Genomic DNA, 19,438 nt, shown 5'->3' on the forward strand with positions numbered 1-19,438 from the left:
TAATTTCCCCTGTCACCAAAAGCAGATCAAAACTTTCACATAAACTTTGAAATATCTGCAAATCTACGTAACAGTTTGACACAAAAAGTTAATTGTTTCAGTGTTCTAGCCGGTGTATCTTAATGACATTGGTTAACAGTTGTGGATTTGACTGTTGGATGGCTTGCCACAAAAATTGGTACAAACATTCATGTCCCTATCAGGAGAAACTTTACTTGATCCTCTAACTTTTCTGCTAGTACCATCATCAGGTTCAGATTTCACTGTGTCCAATACTTTGATATTCCACCAAACGCCTGCAAAACTAATAACATTCCCATCAGCCTCAGTCATAGTTTAAAGATATATTATGTAAGAATTCTTGTCTAAAAACAACTAGACCATATGTTATACATACAGTTTTCTTGAGTTGTGTTAATACGTTACCCCAAATGTTTCCAGCAATATTAAACCCAAAGAAATTGAAAGTTTACTCAGGTAACGATGTGTTTCATTGTTGCCTGTAGCTATAACTTCCAGGAGAGAGTCAGAGAGTGAGAGAGGAAGAGGCGAACAAGACTAAACATTGGAGCCACAGTTAGAGTTATTTTCATCAGCAGTGGTGTTTGTTAACAGTGTACCTGGTGTTTGACTGAGGGATCATTTGTGTTTATTCGTGTTATTTGCCACAAACAGTCAGATAACTGTACATTGGCAGTGAGATAGCAGGGAGGCGGTGATGGTGTGTGTGTCTGTGTGTTTGATTACAGGTCAATCACTAAACTCAGCGCTCACCAGAGACTCTGGTTCCCTCTCTTCTTTGTTCCCTCTCCTCTCTGTAACGGAAGGGTCAAAAGTAAAGCACATTTCCCCACCAGAGGGGCGTACTATGAAGCAAGATACGTGGGTTAAGGAGTTATGTTGAGTCTGAGGAGTTTTCTGTGTCACAAAAGTAGCTCTCTTTTAACCTGGCTCGATCACCATGGTCCAACCTGGTCTGGATTTGCTTGAAATTGGCTAAAAAGCACCATTCACTTTGGAAATGCCATCACTCTATAATCAATAGTCAGCAGCCATACTTAATCTGAGCTGAGTGAATACATCATGCATATATGCAAACTTGTTGGGCTATACTGTTAAAATAACGCCACTGAATGAAGCCCTGCAATTACAGCAGGTGGTTTTTCGCAGTTTGTAGCGTTCACTGGTCATTTATCGAGGCTGGCCATAAAATTGCAGAACATTAATAGTTCTCTGTGTTGATCAGTGGCCTATTACATTTACGTGCATACTTGCATAAAATGTGGTGTAATTCCTTTGAACCATAGTGTTGCCATTTTAGGTTATGTTGCTTGGGCCCGATTTGCTGAAGTTGGTTTCAGACTGCTGGTTTATTACAGCAAATAAAACACTGATTAAAAAAAATATTATAGTTTGTTGATATTCATCACAGATAGTATTCAGTTAATAAAAATAATTTCATTTTGGGAAGTGATTCCCATGTGTCCTTTATTATATGACAATGACTAAAATGTAATTCTTGAGTGTAATATTTAAACATTCTGTATTAAGTTTACTGTTTAACAGCTTTAACAGCTTTTCTGCGAACATTCCTGCCTTATTTGCAGTAATAATGTTGCTTTTTTTGCATTTTTCATCGAAAAAAATAGTTGTTGTTTTCCTTGATTTTTGTGTGGAAGAAGAGTCAAATGACACAGCAAACGTCCATTTTAATGTGAACACACACAGAGCCTGAAGAAGAAAGCCTAAGTTAACAAAGCAAATTCATAACCACTGTTGTGTAGTCGTTATCTCTGATTGGGGTTTTAGGTTTTTTAGAGCCAGCTCACACCAGGATAGCCTGGCTGTGTCAAACTTGGTGTGTAGTACAAGGCTCTGCTCCCGTCAGGTTGATAATCAGGAGTGAAGATAAATCCAGTTTTTAATCCCAAAAGTTTAAAAGTAATCTCTGGGCTCTCATCCTGTCAATACACGGCTCTGGATTAAAACAGAATCCAATGTGTCACCTCGTTTTTTTTCCTCCAGAAGATCTGGCTCTGCGCCCGACTGTCTCCTCCAGAACTGGCCTGAGTAGCGTCTATGCCCCCCAGCACTCAGCCCTCCCAACACAACACTCAACATGTGTCTTTTGTTTTGTTTTATGGACCCCTGGTGGCAGAAATGACATTTTGTGTGCTTAGGTTTTGTGTTTATTAGCAAATGTTAGCATCCTACCATGCAAAACCAAGATGGTAAACATTACCACATCTAAATACTAGCATTGTCATTTTGACCATGTTAGCATTTAGCTCAAACCAGCACTGTACCAAAAGTACAGCCTCAAAGAGATTCTTAGTCTTGTTTTCTTTCTTTCGCTCTTGGGTTCAGCTCTTCTCTCCTTCACCATTCTTTATCCTCCTCCATTTTGTAAGATACAGGTCAGATGCATTGCTGTTATCAAAACCAAGACAACTTAATTTGAAAGAGAGCCACCAGAAAGTGTTTCTTATTGAATCAATCCCAAAAATCAGGCTGGAGGGAAGGTCCCATTAACAGCACTCGTCTCTACAAATCACTCTCTATTGTGTAAGGTAGAGAGGAGCTTTCGAGCAGTTTACGTGGATAATTACATTCACCAGACTCACTTTTGCACCTCTCTGAGTGCTCCCACTCCAGAAGACCCGAAGTCCCACCCCCTTACCTGAGCAATCACACACCATCTTCACAGACATTGTATTATAATCACAGCCATTCACAACTCGCTAAAGTTATAATATACCTCCTGAATCATTGCTCCTACTCTGAGCTTTTCATTCATTTTCTCACTTGATTGCATGCTGGACTTATCAATCAACAGTTAGTCAGTGAGTTAGTCTCACAGTCACTTAGACTGTCACCTTAGGTTCTTTAGGAACGGCTTTGCAAATGGCTGAAACACTTGTATATTGAATTGTAGTGCCTTTTTTTCCACAAGCAGCCACTCACACACATACACACACCCCTCGAGCTAATGTTGCTAATGTTAATAGCCTGTGCTGCTTTAATTGGTTCCTAAACGCTGTAAGCAGGGTTCCCACTGTGTGTTTAATGAACAGGTAGCACTCCATGATTACAGCAATCTCAACCCACCACCCCGCTGCTACAGACTCCCTTCACACACACACACACACACACACACGAACAGACGCCACACACACTGTCCCCAGCCTCGTACGCAAATGGACAAAGGCAATTTGTGAGGCTCCTGTGCACTGCAGGATGCTGGGTAAATTAGAGATGAGGATGAGAGGGAGAGAGAGAGCAGGCGAGGGACACAACAAAAGAAAATGAGGGGAGATGAGCGCAAAAAAATGATTACTGGTTTATGAAGGGAAGAAGAGGTGGAATCATTTCATAGCACATGGCCGTGTGTGAACAGTAGGTGATTTGCTCCTGTGCGAGCTTGAATGTGTGTGTGCGGTGAAGAAGCTTGGCTGATTATAAAATGTGTGTCTTCCTTGTGTCATTTTGTTGTAATGGTGTTTGTCATCCATAGAGTGTGTGTGTGCTGTTTTTTTTTTTGCTGTAGATTTCCATCAGATTCATCAAATTATTGAAAACGTTCTCAAGAGTCACTTCAGAGACAAACTTCTTGGCCTCTATTCTGATGCTCCTTTAAATGTCTCATTTCCTTTCCTTTCCTTTCCTTTCCTTTCCTTTCCTCTCCTCTCCTCTCCTTTCCTCTCCTCTCCTCTCCTCTCCTCTCCATCTGTTAGTCCTTGTCTATCCTGAGGCACAGAGTCAGAAGCTCCTCTTCTCAGTCGGCTGATGAAGATGTGAGATGACAGCCATCTCCCCATTTTTCGACAGGACCGCTCACACAGGATGAATAGAAACAGAGGTGGGTCTCATTGGAGGCCTGTATATATGTACGGCTGGGTGGCAAACCTCATGTTGTATACATATTTGTTCAAACATGTGCAAGTTGCTCAGTAATCCTCCCCACTCTGTTTCCCCTCCCACACATGTATATAAACAGGCAGGCCGCTGCCCATCTCAGCCACCATGGGGGAGATATGATGGGTGAGGTTAGTGAGAAGGGGGATGGTGAGGGAAGGGTGCATGCGCAGCCTCTGCCAGATGCCCTTTGTAAATAAGCACGGAGTCCTTAGAGGGGCGCCGTCGGGCGTCCTGACTCACCCGTCCCGAAGGACGCAATCAGGGTGTCCCCCTCCCTACCTTGTGTAAGGGGTAAGGAGGGGTGAGGACAGGAGAAGGTCTGGTCTGTATGTGCCTGGTGCTGACACAGAGGAGCTGTGGGTCTAATTCATTAAACCAGCCTTCTAATATAAACAGTCATTCATTTCGCTGCCTGACACTGGGCCGTCTGGACAATGTGAAGAGCCCCAATAGAACTGCCATACACGGCTGTTTGTGTGTATGTGTGTGTGTGTGTGTGTGTGTGTGTGTGTGTGTGTGTGTGTGTGTGTGTGAGAGAGAGAGAGAGAGAGAAGAGAGGGAGAGCATGTTGGAGCCTGACTGTTTGTGTGTATGAAGTCTCAGAGAGCCTGTTGCTCCCAAGCAGGTACAGTGAGGCTAACCAGAGGCTTCATGAGCCTCCACACAGTTCACACAACGACTGAAGTTCAAAATCCAGCAAAATAATGTGATTTTATGATAAAGGGAGGACATACTGCTGTTAGGTGAACTATTAGTGATTCATAACTGTCAACTCTGCAGCTGGTGAGAGTGAGTAACTGACATGTAAGACTAAATAAACCTTTTAAACCTCTGAGCACAGACTGCCTCACCGTACTTATTAGAGATATTAGAATGTATATACAGTACATAATAATAATAATAATAATAATAATAATAATACACTTTATTTACTGGGCAATTATCAAATCAAAGTCCAAAGCAAGAAGAGCTAAGTTAAAATTGAAAATAATATTCAAGAAACCAGAAAACAAAACCAGTAAAATAAAAACGTTCTGATAAACGTACAAGTTCAAAAGAAGACAGTGACTCAGACAGCCTTATTGCATCAAGCAGGTTGTTCCAGAACCTGATGGCAAAAGCTCTGTCTCTCCATTCATAAGGGATTAAATGGTCTGAAACGTAATCTGGAGCCAGGCCATGAAGAGCGACTAAAAATAATCAATAATATCTTAAAATCAGTTGTTAAACAAACAGACAATGAGACAATGAAAAGAGGTTAAAACAGGTGAGATGTGACTGTAATTCTTAGTTTGTAGTTAAACAGAGGTAAGAAAATAAATTACATAGTATCGATACATGTCAGGACAGAGTGTGAACCTGTAAGATTCAGACAAAAGATAAATAAAAAGTGATTGCTGCTGAGACCTTACAGTAGAGTAATGATTAATGCAGGCAGGTACAGTACAAATGTTCAGATTACTTATATATCTGAAGCAAAATGCACAGCTGAAGTAATTAAAGTATTCAAATTTTATTGCTGCACAAGATGACAAAAAACCTTTAATCCCCATTTTTAATCTCTGCTTAACTTGCAAATAAAAAACTAATGCTTACACACACACACACACACACACACACACACACACACACACACACACACACACCACTTTCGGGTCTCCTGCAGGGCCAAATTGTTCAGATCAGACCCCCTGTTGCACGCACTTAGCTCCATGTCTTGTCTTGTTCTTTTGCGATAAAGTGTTCTCCTTTGTGAATCTGACGGAGGAGAATGGAAGAAGACACAAACGACCCAGAGTGCTGGAAGAAGACAGTGAACGAATGTCTTTAGAGGTAATGATGAGTATTCTTTTTTTTTCTGTGAGGTAAGTGCTGGGAGAATTTGTCTGTGTAAAATCACCCACATCTTTGCAGGTTTACCTACATTGAGTTGGACAATTTTATTGAAAATAATTTTACCAAAAAGAGGAAGGTAGAAAATCGTATGTGTCAAATTATCAATTTTCTTGTTGATCAGATGAAGTTGAAGCTTCAGACTATATCGGTGGCAGATCTCCACTGACCAACAGTGTGGCCAGCTGTTATTCAGGGACACGTTGACAGTAGACACAGTCGTCGACAACAGACAGACAGACAGTACACACCCACTGAGACTGATACTGAATGTGGAATGTGGGTTTTATGGGCTTACAAATGCACACATACACACACACTATACACTCATGTATGCGCACACACGCAGACACACACATGCGTACACACCCATCCGTCCAAGCATGCAAGCATCCACCCACCCACACATGCAAACACACACAAACACACACGCACCTAGGTATCTGTGACCACTAATTGTGTCTGGCCAGTGCCGTCCCCAGCAGCCAGGGTCATGAGAGTGCTGTGGTGCAGGACAGGGTAGCCATTGCGGCAACCTCTTAAACATAGCTTATCCTGAGGCCTGTTATTACCCTGAGAAACTATCATCTTTTTCTCCTCAAAACCGTCCTGCTCAGTCAATTTAATGAAGCAGGCATTCCAACGGAGGGAAATGAGCAACAACTCCCACAGTCCCACACAGCACCAGCAATTAATGGTTGTAGACAACAACCTCCGGGAAGGAGACAGGGCACAGCAAATACGTTTATCCTAACAATGTTATTATCACTTGTCTTTGTTGCTTGTCTTTGTTCGGTTTTTGTCTGCCTTTTTTCACTCCGATGAGGCTGCACTTTAACTATCGGAGCATTGTCACTGTTTAAGGTGCAATCAAGAAATGTTTGCTGTTCTGTAGCAAAAAGCCATTATAATAGACAGTAGACAGGGGCTGATATGTACTGCTGACTTGATGACTATGGGCTGAGGACAAATGGCTGGATTTGAAAAATCACATCGTGTCACAATCTTTCTCTCCAACACATTTTCTAACTCTGTTTAAAAAGAGAGGCGAAAAAAATAATAAGGATATACATCGGCTAGGACTGCATAATTTAGCTGTTTCTGGCTATGAACCCTCAAATCTGATTATTCAATAGTTGTGACAAATATCATTTCTGAGATATTTTTCAGATGAACAATAAACAATGAACAGCAAATGTAACAGTGAATACTTAACAAAGATCTTCAAGTAAATCTTTTTAATTAATAGTTTTAAAACAACAAAAAATATTAAATTGCAGCCCATTAAGCACTCTATTTGTAAATATGCAAACACAGTATGTGGTCATTTATCTGTGGTACTGTAAGCCACTGTTGGCCCCTTATTGGCTTGCTGATGCAACGGTTGACAAAGCATCAATACAGCACTATCACTGATTATTACTGAAGTATTGGCACACACTTTGCCGGTATTTTCTGTGTGATTTCTGGTATTTTTATGTTTTGGTGTGTAAATGATTCATACTTACAAAAAGTTTTCGGTTATTAGATCGCCTCAGCAACACAGCTGCAATGACTGCAATGCAATCCTTTGGGGCAACTCCGACAACCAAAGTTATGTCTGCTAAAAGCACTTGGTTTGTCATTGACAGGCTGAGGTGAGGGGTTTGAAGTTTACCTAGAAAAACTGCCAGCAAGTTTATGTTTCCAGTAATGGCTGAATGTTTGACTGGTTTTGACAGTCTGTATGAGGCAACAACTGAAACACCTCACCTCTCTGTATTTCAGAGTGAAACTTCTCCTTGAACGAGACTTGTGTTTTTGGTAACAAAAAGGACCTTAGTATTAAACAAACATAGGAATTGTTTTAATAATATTTTTGAGGCACTTACCTGTGGTCCACACTGTCTGCTTGATTAGTGCGTGACGGCTGTATTGCTGAACTGCGGCAGCTCACTCTCGTGTGTGTTCACACAGGCAGTGGTGCTGCTGCAGCGCGGCTACTGCCAGCCCTCTCTTTATACATGGAGTTTGCCTTTGATAATTATCAAGAAAAATAATGATGGGATTTTCCTTTACCTCTGTTAAAAAAGCGAGAAAGTGGGAGGGAGAAAGAGGAAAAAGCCGCCCTTCACCTGTTCTCTTCTGTGAGAGCTTCTATGGATACAGACATTAAAACTGTAGTAGAACGCTGGAATGATGTCGATATGACACAGGTCAACAGGTCGCTGCTCACAGAGCCAGCCTGTTAGAATAACAACTTCAGCCTGCCAGGAACTTTTATTGGACGTAACTTTGACAGTTGCCCCAAAGGATTACATTTTAGCCATTGCAGCTGTGTCGTGCCAGCTGAGGTGATCTTCTCGACTAATTCCAAAACTTTTTGTTAGTATGAATCATTTACACACCAAAACATAAATATAAGGTACAGGTTTAAAATTACAATAATTCTCCGTTAAGGCCAAAGTTGCCTGTACAGTATACATACCTGGCAGTAGGAACTGATTAGATTGGTGCTATTGACTTTCACTTTCTTCAAAAGTTATTTGAATTATTTGAGCTATATGTAACCTTGAGAAGTACAAAGAATTCAGCAACTATTAACATAGCAGAGATATAGAAACACAGCAGCACATCCCCCTGCTCCCTCAGTATATGATTTTATTTCACATTTGTCGTGTTGGAATGAATTTCCTGTTTCCCATTCAGTATAATATCACTCGCTTAAAGAAGGCAGAGCTGCTAGCTGAGTGACAGCACAGCCTTTAACTTTTCTTCTCCTCTCAAGGACTCCCCTTCAACTGTTAACTTGAATTAGTCTCCTGCAGCCTTTATTAGCAGCAGCGGTGGAATCAGAGAAGGCTGTCTGCGTGGATCGTGGAGGAAGGAAGGAGGGGGGGCGACCGCTAAGTGCTTCACTTCTGATCTCTGATGGGGGTCATGGGGTCGCCGCTCAGCCTCACCCTGATGACTTCTGACACCGCATGAGCAACCAAAACCACACGCGTGCATGTGCGCACACACGCACGCAAGCACACACACACACACACACACACACACACACACTGGATTTATATTCAAGAGCACAAAGAGCCACATCCTTAGGGATGTTTGGAGCACTGATACAATTAACTCAAGTGCAACTACTCTTGCTCATGTATTGCTCAAATATCAAGTCAAGTCTAAACAAAGCACTCATGGACCCACTTTATGTTTTCACATTGTGAACAACAACTATGAAAATATGAACTGATAAGATATTTTGAGTAGCTGTTGCTAACAATTAATGGGTCAACATCAGGCTTATGGTTGATGCTTACGGGAAGGCTGCTCTTTAATCATATCACTAAATTAGCAGTAATTTGGGGTTCTGAATGAGACTGGTCTCATTTTACTCACTAGTTATGTCTAGATCTAACAATCTCAGACAAGTTGTAATTAAAAATGAAATGTAATCACGTATAATACATGTTTTTAACGGTACTCCAGACTTTGGAAATGTCTGATATTTTGTGGCATAGAAAACAGAGTGGCAAACAAAATAAGGGGAGCAGTTACAGTTACAGTTCGCCTCCACCTTTGGGATATGTGAAAAAAGATTGGGCAAAGTTGCTTTTAATTGATTTTTCAAAAAGAGAAAAAGACTCTTTGCTACAAAAACTAAATTGTGGCTATGAAACATGTATGACACTGACTGTTGCTATTTGATTTTGGGAAACTGGCAAAGTTAAACCAAACAATGGTGTATTTGTAGCCACAAATCAGAACACAACATGCAGCTCTCCCTTTTCATTTACCCTTTAGGGTTTGGAAAATGATCCTACTATGTATCAGCTTGCTCCAAATCATCACTTAGCTGAAGCTATATGATGTTTATGTTGAGGAAAATATTCAAACCCAAGACTGCATGTTTTTATGGCTTCACCAGTCCATCAAATGTAAGTATTCCAGATGTCTTGTGCACTTTTTTAAAAATTTTCCCGCAATTCAACCTGGACACCCGTCTGTGGTTAGGTTCAGGCAACAACACCACTTTGGTCAAAGTTTGTGAAAGATTGTGGTTTTGGTAAAATGTTCATGAACAATGTCATATCTTTGGTCTCAGAAGCATTACGGTTTCTGTTTGCCGTCCGAGTATATTGACCAGTCGTGTTTGAGCAGGCTTTGGTTGCATGCAGGTAAACAGTGCATGTGGAGAGCACAAGAGGTGGAACACATTGGTAGAATTGCATTCTGGGAACAAATTGGCTATCATCTGATGAAGAGTTAGCTTTTTATTAGCCTGATAAAAATGTTTTAAAAATGAGCTGTCTCTCAACTCCAACTCCATTCACTTGTGTCAAGTTGCTAATGGGATTGTACACAATGATGGCCGCAAGAAAGAGGAGGTTTTGTTTGGATATCTATTATTCATTATTCAGATATCAGCTGGCTACGCTGGAAGCCCTGAAACAACCTGGTGTGTTTCCAGACTGCCCTGACCCTAACCACGGGCTGGCAGTGCCTGAAAAAAAAAAACCAACCATGAACAACTGAATTAAGTTGTAGGATTTTCTTTTAAGCTTGAAACCATCAGTGCAGCTGAGGTGGAGCGGGTGTTTTAGGCTCTTGGGAAACAACATCACTGAGAAGCTGTCATGGTCATCACCACCCTGGTAAACAACAAAAAACAAACAAACAAAAAAAACCTCACAGAATAGGCTCTACTTTTTAAGAGAACTCAAGAAAGCTAAATTCATAAGAAGGCTAAAAATCATAGGAGCAGTAGAAAGCATCCTGACTGGAAACATCACAAACTGGCATGGTTCATCACAGCTCTGTGCAGACATCTCACTTCACTGATGTCACTGGTGCTCTGTAACGGTACCAGTGAAGCTCTGGGCGGTTTAAATCACCTGCAGCAGAGCCTTTCTGTCCTGGGCCGTGATGAACCATGTCAGTTTGTGATGTTTCCAGTCAGAATCTCTTCTATTGCTCCTGTCATGAGACCTGCCATGGTCATGTCATCCTGTATATCACACAGTGTATGCCCAGGAACAGTGGAAGTCTGCCCCTCCTTTTTGTTATTTCAGTAACATCAAAGGAACACATGCTATTTTTGACAGCACCTGCACCAAGATGAACTCAAATTGAGACACTGATCTCTCTCTTACTCAACTTTCATACTTAATGTCATATGAGTGTAACAAATTGTATCTTGTGCCCACGAATTAATCAAAGCATGGTGATGCTTGTGTCTTGTGCGTGCGCAGTAGCAATTTGCGTGCTCAATGTATAAAACATGGCCTCACTACATATTTTTCTCTCTCTATTGCCACTCCGAGCTCTGTAGTTTTCTCACTCTTCTAAAGTCTACACCTTCACACCTTTCCTCTGTCAGCTCCTTGCTACTGCTTATTTATCGCTGAAACAAAGTGGAGGATAAAGGCTCAAATCCCCTCTCTCCTTCCCACCTCCCTCTCTCCTCCCCTCCCTCCTCCCTCCTCCTGCCCAGACTGTCTCCTGTGTGTTTATCTTCTCATCAGGGCTCTTTATTGGTAAATAAGGGTGGCCCGCCCAGCCTGGCCCCTTCTTTCTCTCCTCTTTCTCTCACTCCTTATGCTCTTACATCTTTCCTTTACTCCATCTACACATCCCATCTCCCCCTCCCTGCAGTGCCTCCCTCCTCGTCTCTGTGTGTGGAGTCTAAGTGCTGCTGATATGTGTGTGTGTGAGTGTAACTATAGCGGCCAGTGTTTAGGCTATTAGAGCCGTCTATTTACAATCTGGAGTTTCCTATTGATTATGTCTGCCTTCTCTCTGTGTTTACATGGGGGAAATAAATAACACATGTCGCCGACTCGCTCTGACTCGACATCTTCTTTCTCCTCCAGCTCTGTCTCTCTTCGTTCTTTCTCACCCCTTGCTCTCTTGTTCTCCATCCCCTCTCTCCTTTTTTTTGAATTGTCAATGCTTTTTAACTGGTTCTTACTTTCCCTTTGATGGTTGTCTCACAACTTCCTGCTGTTAATGTAGCTTTGAGGTCAAATGCAGATTGTAGTGTAGTCGAAAGTTTGTAAAAGGAGACACAAAGAGCAAGTGACACACAAACAAAGGACATACATTCTTGGACACCCAGAGGCTCTCATATATCAATCAAGACACTGTGTATCAGAGACACACACATCATATAAGTGTACATTCACATAGGGTGCATGCAAACAGGTTTGCAGAGACAGTTGCTAACTGTGCAGGAGACCCTCAATGATGGATACATCCACAAACCTGCACACACAAACACTCAGAAATATAGACACACAGCTTGTACTCCCATGCACCACAATTGTGTTTTTTTCTCCAAGTCTCTCTCATGGGTAACAGGAGCTGGTTGTCTGGGCTTCAGACCAGGCAGTGTGTCATACCTTCCATCCCCCCTCCCTGCCTCCTCTGCTGGGCATGCAGCGCTCAGATAGCCCCTCTGATAAGACCCGAGATTCATATGAACAACAGGCAGGAGTGAAATCACACTCTGGAGCTGACTCTCGCTGGTGGTTAAAGACATATTCAGAACCATAACTGCTGGAAATATAAAGCACCAGAAGTCAAAGTCCGACATTCAAATTGTTATTTAAGTAAAGCCCAATGGTCAACAGCAAAATGAACACAAATCAAAAGTAAGCAGAATGATCCCTTTATGATGACACATAAGAATCTTTTTTAAATGATAATAATATATCTCTTCCACGAAAAGGAAAAAATTCCACTCACTCATTCAGCCATGAAAAATCTCAAATCCATGAATATTCAAACATCATTCATTTAAAAAGCAGGGGTGGAAAGTAACTAAAAACATTTTCTCAAGTACACATTTGAGGTACTTGACCTTTAGATGAATATATAAATTCTACTTCCACTCCAACTCATTTCTGAGGGGAAGACTTTTTCCCCACCACATTTATTTATTAAGTATTACTTTGCAGTTACAGATTAATTCTAAAATATATAGTCAACAAATAAAATATGATGTATTATTAAAGGTGAATATCAGACTTTATTGCTCCCAAGGGGGGTAACAAGTTATCCAGCTGTAGATAAAGTAATTCTTTATCTGACACTATAAATGTATGACTTTTGTAACAGAGCACCTTGTTGTCTGGAGAGGGACTATCAATTGTAATATGTATTTATTACTGTCATGGAGGTGGAGCTGATTTTAATAAATTATACTGTTGGGTAGTTATTGTATGTCATACATATCATGCATTATATTTTATAAATTAATCATTAAGTTTTAACCTGCAAAAGTAACTATAGATGCCTGATAAAAAGAGCGGAGTAAAAAGTAAAGCCCCTGAAATGTGATGTTGGTTAAACTAACATATAATGGAGACGCTCAAGTCAAGTACAAGTTCCTCAAGACTCAAGATTGTTTTTAACAGTGGTGAAAGACATTCAGATGTTCTGATAAAGTGAAAACAGAACCACCACCAAAAAGAAAACAAACAAACAAACAATAAAAAACAATTAAAAAACCCCTGAAAAAACGCCATTACAAGTAATGGATTCAAACATTTACTTAACAAAAAGCAGTAAAAGAAAAATAGCATGCAGAGTGTTATATTATTGTATACATTAAACAGGGGTACACACAGTACATGTGCGTAATGTTCAGCATATATTATATATTATTTATATTTATATATAGTATATTTGTACCTATAATATGTATAGCTTGCAGTGATAAAAGGTAACTGATTACATTTACTCAAATACTGTATTTTAGTACAATTGTGTGGTACTATTCTACTTTTGTTCCTGAACTTATTTGATAACTGGTTATTTCACAGATTTCATGCTGTATCAGAGCTAAAGAAGTGCATTTGTAAAATATCTTGTTTTGTAGGCATTCTGATAAAGAAACACAGATTCTGAAATTCAGAAAAATGATAAATGTTGGAGCTGATAATCAGCCAGGTCATTAATCTGCTGACCTGTATACAGTATATACACACATTTGAATACATGTGTCATTTACTTTTACTTTTGATACTTAAGTACATTTACTATCTGATACTTTTACTGAACTACTATTTGTACGGGTGACTTAACCCCATATCGTTACTACTGTACTTTGGATACTTTTTACAACACTGGTAATTCCCATAGTTCTTGAATCAAGTGCATTTTTTCTGATAGTAATGTCTTAGTAGATAGTAACGCTTATTTTCTCTTGTTTTATTCTTGTAGAAGACACAACCGAATCAACCATAAGATTACATCTTCAGACTGTGAAGCTAAAGAAACTTTGTAAAGGTACTGTGGACACACCTGAGCACACAGACACACACACATCATTAGGTAAAGAAAAAAACCCAACTTTTTTAAAGTGGTTCCTCTGGTCTGCATCTTGTTCACAGTGCATGTTTATGCCTTTGTGTCCACTGCTTATATTTGTGCTGGACCACGTTTGCATGCCTGCAAATATATATATTTGTCTACTGCATGTGTGTTTGTGTGTGTGTGTATGTTTGGGGGGTGGTTTTCTCTCAAGAACACCTCTCCACAACAATCAGAAGGAGGACGAGATGAAAGGCAGCAAAGCCAGAGAGACGCAGTGTGTTTACAGGAGAGAGGCTTGAATAACGGACTGCGGTGGTCAGTGGCTGTAACTCTAGCTGCTTGTGTGGATGCATATGGAGTGTTATGCTGCGCTCTGTAATGCAGGGGGGTTACAGGCTTTGTTATCCCATAGTGACACCACATATTTTGACCAGCAATCAAATAAACTCTGTCTCAGTTTCTGGGGTGCCTTTGAAGCAAAGTGCCGCAGGTTTTGAGTAAGAAGGCATCTGAGAAGGGATACACATGAACATACTGAACATAAGAGCATAAACACTTAAAAAACCTCCCTACCCATACAGAGTGTACACAGAGATGACATGACTGAGTGCTGCAAGGGGGAAGGTTTACTCTGTGACCAACAGGGAGCAGTAGAGACCTGGTAAAGCTCGAACAGCATGAGTCCAGCTGTTCTCTTTTAATACTGACCCAACGCTCCACAGAAAACTCTCTCCTCACCTCTACTGGCCTCTCCTTTTGGCCCTGACTCTCATGCTGCCTTCCAATCAGGCCAAGGTGTGTGTGTGTGTGTGTGTGTGTGTGTGGGTGTGGGTGTGTGTGTGTGTGTTTGTGTGTGTGTGTGTGTGTGTGTGTGTGTGTTTGTGCATGTGTATTGAGAGGCAGAGAGAGCGGTGCTGTGAAATAGCTCTCAACAAGACTGTATATACAGTTCCGGCTTAAAACAAATGTGACTGATGGACATATGTGCATGTGTGTGTGTGTGTGTGTGTGTGTGTGTGTGTGTGTGTGAGGGAGAGAATGTGAGTAACACTGAGCGTCTCTGAATGTGAGCATGCATGTTGTTTTTCTGTTGTTTTCCATGTGAACTGTATCTGGTGGCCTTGTGGCGGCCGCAGACATCCCTCCAAATGACAGTCTAATCAGAATACATGTCCATGTGAAACAGCACCAGTCATTACTCTGCTAAGTATAGGATCGCCGCTCTGCTCCGCCAAGTGTTTTATGATAACCAGTGTGTGTTAAAATATGTGTCCTGTGGGAATTTATCTGCTGAAGAGCGAGCGTGAGTAGATGTCATGGTGGCTTGCTTAGCATGCCAGGGTTAAGGAGGCAGTCCGGATTGTAATTTTGTGGGGGGTCGAAAGATTTCATGAATTTAATGCTTTCTGTCGTGAAGTTAGCAATTGTTTTAAATTGATTTTAGTGGCATATCAACATAAATGACAATTTGAATCTGAAAGCGTGCTTGAGGAAAGGCTGGGTGACAATCAGTTTGATCAGTTATTGACTCAGTGGAATTGTACTGAGATAATATCATTCTGAAACTATTAGCTGTATCAATTAATCAGTGTTGTAAAAAGAGGCCCAAAGTAAAGATATTGTGTTAAAATAATACTTTTGTAAAAGTAAAAGTAAATGATACTCATAATTACATGTATGTACGTACTGTATAATATTATTGAATATTGGCCTGGCTGATTATCGGATCAGATATTCAGCATTTTTCTGATTATCAGTGATTTTTATTTTTATATGATAGATTAAATTCATTTTAAAATGCATCAATTTGGCTCTGATGCAGCATGCAATCTGCAAAGTAACTAGTAACTAAAGTTATCAAATTAATGTTGTGGAGTAAAAGTAAAATATTTACCTCCAAGGTGTGCTGGAAATATGGAAATACTCAAAATTGTACTTCAATTCCATTAATGCAATTAGTAAATCAACAGAACATTTACTGACAACAATTTTGATATGCGACTCATCATTTAAGTCATTTATCACCCAAAAGCGTCAAATATTCTCTGGCAGCACCTTCTCAAATCTTTAGAATTGTATTGCGTCAGACAAAACTAATACTTTTTTTCTTCTAGTTCATCAACAGGAAATAAATGAAGTAGAAAATAATAATTGGGACATTTATTAGTTGCAGTCTGAGATACAGTATGATTACATTGTAGTAATGTTTCAAAAATCTGCTCTGAAAAAAGCAGTTTAGGATTACAAAGAAATGTACTTAGTTTTTGTTTAAGAAATAATGAGAGTTTGGATGGTTCATTGTACTGAACATCACTTACTTTATCTAGTTGTTATTTGCCATATTATATTTATTTTATTATATTTATACATATTTCTATTCAAGGATAAGTTCACATTGTTTCAATTCTGTTTAAAAACAATACTCATATGCCTGTTTATACATACTGCTGTAATCATCCCTGCTCTCAATAAAGACCTTTGAGAGGCCCCTCTGTGACATGTCTCCAGTGTCAGTGATCAGGGACCAGTCCATGTAACAACATATTCCCAAAGTTTATCTGAGCCAGTATAAGACTTGAGTATTCTGAATTAGACAAATCAAGTGGGTATCCTTTTAAAGTTAGTCTTTCTAATACAAAAAACAATCAAACAACCAGTCAATGTGTTTAGCTTATATACTGCATATTAACTTGAATAATAAAAAAACTTGAATACATTTTAACACATTTTGTCCCTCATCACTTACATTAGAAGTGCATTATAAAGGGATGCATCAAAACTGTGAACCTGTCCTTTAATGTCATCATATTGATAGTCTGTGAGTGCAATCATATCCACCTCAGACATTGTGTGGTGCTATTATGAAGTCAATGCTGTCTGTAAACCTGCAGCCATCATCTCACTGCCCTCACCTTTCATGTGTCTGTAACCTGCTCCTCCTGACACCTCTCACACCATTCTGTCCTGCTGGCTGTTGTCCCATCAGCTCTCTGTTGATGCAGTGACCAGTGGCGTTTTTTCCCAGGCTTTCGCCTCACAGGCTCTGGTCACTGCTGCGGGCTTGTCTGGGCAGGGCCTGAAGCTGTGGTCAAGATGATGAAGGGGGGGCGGGAACCAGGGCTGACCCACATAGGCGCCTTCTGTCCGGGCCAACCGAGGGCCTTTTCTGGCCCGCTGCAGCCCACGGACCGTAAACACACTGGACAACAACAGAGAGAGAGAGAGACGGGGGCTGACCACAGCACTGTTTGGCATCTGCTCACATCCAGACAGAAACGAGCTGTGAGCCGTCCGAACACACGGATCACCAATGTGCCGTGAAAACCTCACATCTTAAACCTCCATATTTTGACCTCAAATTTTGCATTATGTGCTCCACTCTGAGCTGAGAGAAAAAAATCTGACCACTTGGGCTTTTAGATCCTGTTGGAAAAACTCAAAACACATGGTGGTCACACTGAAGGTGCTTTCATTTATACTTCAAGAGCAGATACTTACACAACACATGGTTGACTCTGACACACACACACACACACACACACACACACACACACACACACACACACACACACACACACACACACACACACACGCACACACACACACAGTTATTTACTTGTCATATTGCACTCTCCATTAGCTTTAACTGATGTGCTAATACTGAGAAAGAAAGGATAGTAGTTCTTGCACACTGATGTGTTGGATGTACTAAACAATTAATAATAACATAATATAATAAATAATAAAACAATTAATTACTTTATCTGCCAAAATTTCCACCAGTTCAAAAGATAAGATCATTGTTTGAAGAGTCAAAGACAAAAGTCAGTGCTCGCCCTCACAGACAATTCAAAATCAATTCAGAAAACGTTATCAACTCAGATTCAAAACAATCAAGACAAAGCTGGCATACACTTTAAAATATAGTGGGAAAGAAAGGAACTAGCCGTAACTGTGGGTTAAAACAAAACATGGTCAAGTCAATCAAGTCAATTTTATTTATATACCCCAAAATTACAAATCACATCTGTACAGTGAACAACACCCTCTGTTCTAAGACCCTCAATTTGAGGAAAGAAATACTCCCACACAAGAAACCCTTGTAGCAGGGAGAGAAAAAGGAAGAAACCTCAGGAAGAGCCACAGCATACGGACAGACATACAATAGATGTCGTGTGTACAGATCAAACCAGCAAAATCACATGACAATGACAAAATATCTAGTGTACACATACTCTTAGAAGCTTTTATTAGTTACAGTTATTTTAATTATTGGCCAGAGAAGTGCAGTTCAGCCAACAAAGATGGCAAGTTGTCTGACGTGAATGCAACAGACACTCAAAAGAGAAGACGGAAGTCTGAATAACTGACAGAGAGACTGATTAACTGACCGCACTGAGCGTATAAATCAATGGATTAACCAGTGTAAAAAAGTGGCTATAAAGTCAAGTCAGGTTTATCTATATTGGACATTTCATACGAAGGCGTAGACTGAAAAAGTGAAGGCATATTACTTTTAGTATAAACTTGAGTCGGGTCAGTTTTATTCAGAGATGATATTTGCAGTATGACACACTGCCTGCTCTGAAGCACAGATCTTAAAAAAAAACAACCCAAAAAACCCTCTAATGATAGACATTCATAATCATCTATTGGTTTTCTACATTTTAAATGAATATGAATTAAATAATAGTGATTAATGCATTCCCTTTGAATTTGACTTTTGATCATTGATGCTTGTCATTAATTCATGCAGATTCTGAGCCACTTATGTACTACGGTTATTTAAATACTGTATTAACTTTGTAAAATATACATACAAGCATTAATAGAAGCATTAGAAGTTCCTTCATTCCTTTTGAAATCGCTCACTCAGCCACTTTCTCCACTGCTTTTTCTGGTACAATAGAAAACATCAATGTGGAGCTCATTTTCTCTAATAGATACCTGCTGATTTGACCATTTAGAATAAAAAGTTTGCATGCTGCTCACATTCAGATCAAAGAGCTCAGAGAATTTGATCCAAACCCCAGTTAATGAAAATAAATAGAAAAAAGAATAGGGTAAGAGTGATTTAAAAATTCATCAGGAGCTGATCAGATTTTATCCCCTCAAGTTTTTGGGTGATTAATGAATATATTGATTAGGAAGAAGAAGAAACACTGAGTTTGTTTCATGAAATACATTTTAAACTCTGGCCACAGATGCCCCAGGTCACATCAGGTCAGGAGGAGATAGCGTGAGAATCAGTCCCTTTATTATATCTATAACCACCAGATTCTCCATAAAGACGACCCCCATAAAATCCCCATAAAATACCTCCTCATCT

Source organism: Pagrus pagrus (assembly GCF_965226575.1).
Source record: "Pagrus pagrus genome assembly, chromosome: 9".
NCBI lineage: Eukaryota > Metazoa > Chordata > Actinopteri > Spariformes > Sparidae > Pagrus > Pagrus pagrus.